This window comes from Clytia hemisphaerica, unplaced genomic scaffold (genome assembly GCF_902728285.1).
Source record: "Clytia hemisphaerica strain Z4C2 unplaced genomic scaffold, Clytia hemisphaerica genome assembly, whole genome shotgun sequence".
Classification (NCBI taxonomy): domain Eukaryota; kingdom Metazoa; phylum Cnidaria; class Hydrozoa; order Leptothecata; family Clytiidae; genus Clytia; species Clytia hemisphaerica.
Genome location: NW_027104012.1, coordinates 22,221 through 25,104, shown reverse-complemented (window position 1 = coordinate 25,104; position 2,884 = coordinate 22,221).

Sequence of the window (2,884 nt, the reverse complement as noted above, 5' to 3'; positions counted from 1 at the left end):
TTGAATCACCGCGTTTGGCTTGGTAGGGTAAATGGAGTGACATCATAGCAAAATTGAGTGGCTAGGGAGTGTTTTAAGACCTAAGTAGGGTCAAGAAGGCTGGGAAAGGAAATTTGAGTCACTGCGTTTGGCTTGGTAGGGTAAACGCGGTGATAGCATAGCAAAATTGAGTGGATAGGGAGTGTTCTAAGACCTGAGTAGGGTCCAGAAGGCTGGGAAAGAAAATTTGAGTCACCGCGTTTGGCTTGGTAGGGTAAACACAGTGATAGCATAGCCAAATTGAGTGGATAGGGAGTGTTTTAAGACCTGAGTAGAGTCCAGAAGGGTGAGAAAGGAAATTTGAGTCACCGCGTTTTGGCTTAGTAGGGTAAACGCGATGATGGCAAAGCAAAATTGAGTGGCTAGGGAGTGTTCTAAGACCTAAGTAGTGTCCAGAAGGCTTGGAAAGGAAATTTGAGTCACCGCATTTGGCTTGGTAGGGTAAACGCGGTGATAGTATAGCAAATTTGAGTTGCTAGGGAGTGTTCTAAGACCTGAGTAGGTTCCAGAAGGCTGGGAAAAGAAATTTCAGTCACTGCGTTTGGCTTGGTAGGGTAAACCCAGTGATACCATAGCAAAATGGAGTGGCTAGGGAGTGGTCTCAGACCTGGGTAGGGTCCAGAAGGCTGGGAAAGGAAATTTGAGTCACCGCGTTTGGCTTGGTAGGGTAAACGCAGTGATAGCATAGCAAAATTAAGTGGCTAAGGAGTGTTGTAAGACCTGAATAGGGTCTAGAAGGCTCGGAAAGGAAATTTGGGCTTGGTATGGTAAACGCGGTGATAGCATAGCAAAATTAAGTGGCTAAGGAGTGTTGTAAGACCTGAGTAGGGTCCAGAAGGCTGGGAAAGGAAATTTGAGTCACTGCGTTTGGCTTGGTAGGGTAAACGCGGTGATAGCATAGCAAAATTGAGTGGCTAAGGAGTGTTCTAAGACCTGAGTAGGGTTCAGAAGGCTGAGAAAGGAAATTTGAGTCACTGCGTTTGGCTTATTAGGGTAAACGCGGTGATAGCATAGCAAAATTGAGTGGCTAAGGAGTGTTCTCAGACCTGAGTAGGGTCCAGAAGGGTGAGAAAGGAAATTTCAGTCACTGCGTTTGGCTTGGTAGGGTAAACGCGGTGATAGTATAGCAAAATTGAGTGGATAGGGAGTGTTTTAAGACCTGAGTAGGGTCCAGAAGGGTGAGAAAGCAAATTTGAGTCACCGCGTTTGGCTTCGTAGGGTGAACGCGATGATATCAAAGCAAAATTGAGTGGCTAAGGAGTGTTCTAAGACCTAAGTAGGGTCCAGAAGGCTAGGAAAGGAAAGTTGACTCACCGCGTTTGCATTGGTAGGGTAAACGCAGTGATAACATAGCAAAATTGAGTAGCTAGGGAGTGTTTTAAGACCTGAGTAGGTTCTAGAAGGCTGGGAAAGGAAATTTCAGTCACTGGGTTTGGCTTGGTAGGGTAAACCCAGTGATACCATAGCAAAATGGACATGCTAGGGAGTGTTCTCAGACCTGTGTAGGGTCCAGAAGGCTGGGAAAGGAAATTTGAGTCACTGCATTTGGCTTGGTAGGGTAAACGCGGTGATAGCATAGCAAAATTGAGTTGCTAGGGAGTGTTCTAAGACCTGAGTAGGTTCCAGAAGGCTGGGAAAAGAAATTTCAGTCACTGCGTTTGGCTTGGTAGGGTAAACCCAGTGATACCATAGCAAAATGGAGTGGCTAGGGAGTGGTCTCAGACCTGGGTAGGGTCCAGAAGGCTGGGAAAGGAAATTTGAGTCACCGCGTTTGGCTTGGTAGGGTAAACGCAGTGATAGCATAGCAAAATTAAGTGGCTAAGGAGTGTTGTAAGACCTGAATAGGGTCTAGAAGGCTCGGAAAGGAAATTTGGGCTTGGTATGGTAAACGCGGTGATAGCATAGCAAAATTAAGTGGCTAAGGAGTGTTGTAAGACCTGAGTAGGGTCCAGAAGGCTGGGAAAGGAAATTTGAGTCACTGCGTTTGGCTTGGTAGGGTAAACGCGGTGATAGCATAGCAAAATTGAGTGGCTAAGGAGTGTTCTAAGACCTGAGTAGGGTTCAGAAGGCTGAGAAAGGAAATTTGAGTCACTGCGTTTGGCTTATTAGGGTAAACGCGGTGATAGCATAGCAAAATTGAGTGGCTAAGGAGTGTTCTCAGACCTGAGTAGGGTCCAGAAGGGTGAGAAAGGAAATTTCAGTCACTGCGTTTGGCTTGGTAGGGTAAACGCGGTGATAGTATAGCAAAATTGAGTGGATAGGGAGTGTTTTAAGACCTGAGTAGGGTCCAGAAGGGTGAGAAAGCAAATTTGAGTCACCGCGTTTGGCTTCGTAGGGTGAACGCGATGATATCAAAGCAAAATTGAGTGGCTAAGGAGTGTTCTAAGACCTAAGTAGGGTCCAGAAGGCTAGGAAAGGAAAGTTGAATCACCGCGTTTGCATTGTAGGGGTAAAACGCAGTGATAACATAGCAAAATTGAGTAGCTGATTTTAGCTAATGGAGCTGGGTTCTCAGACCTGGTGTAGGTCCAGAAGGCTGGGAAAGGAAATTTGTCACTGCATTTGGCTTGGTGGGTAAACGCGTGAAGCATAGCAAAATTAGGGCTAGGGAGTGTTCTAAGACCTGAGTAGGGTCCAGAAGGCTGGGAAAGGAAATTTGAGTCACTGCGTTTGGCTTGGTAGGGTAAACACGGTGATAGCATAGCAAAATTGAGTGGCTAGGGAGTGTTCTAAGACCTGACTAGGGTCCAGAAGGCCTGGAAAGGAAATTTGAGTCACTGCGTTTGGCTTGGTAGGGTAAACGCGGTGATAGCATAGCAAAATTGAGTGGCTAAGGAGTGTTCTC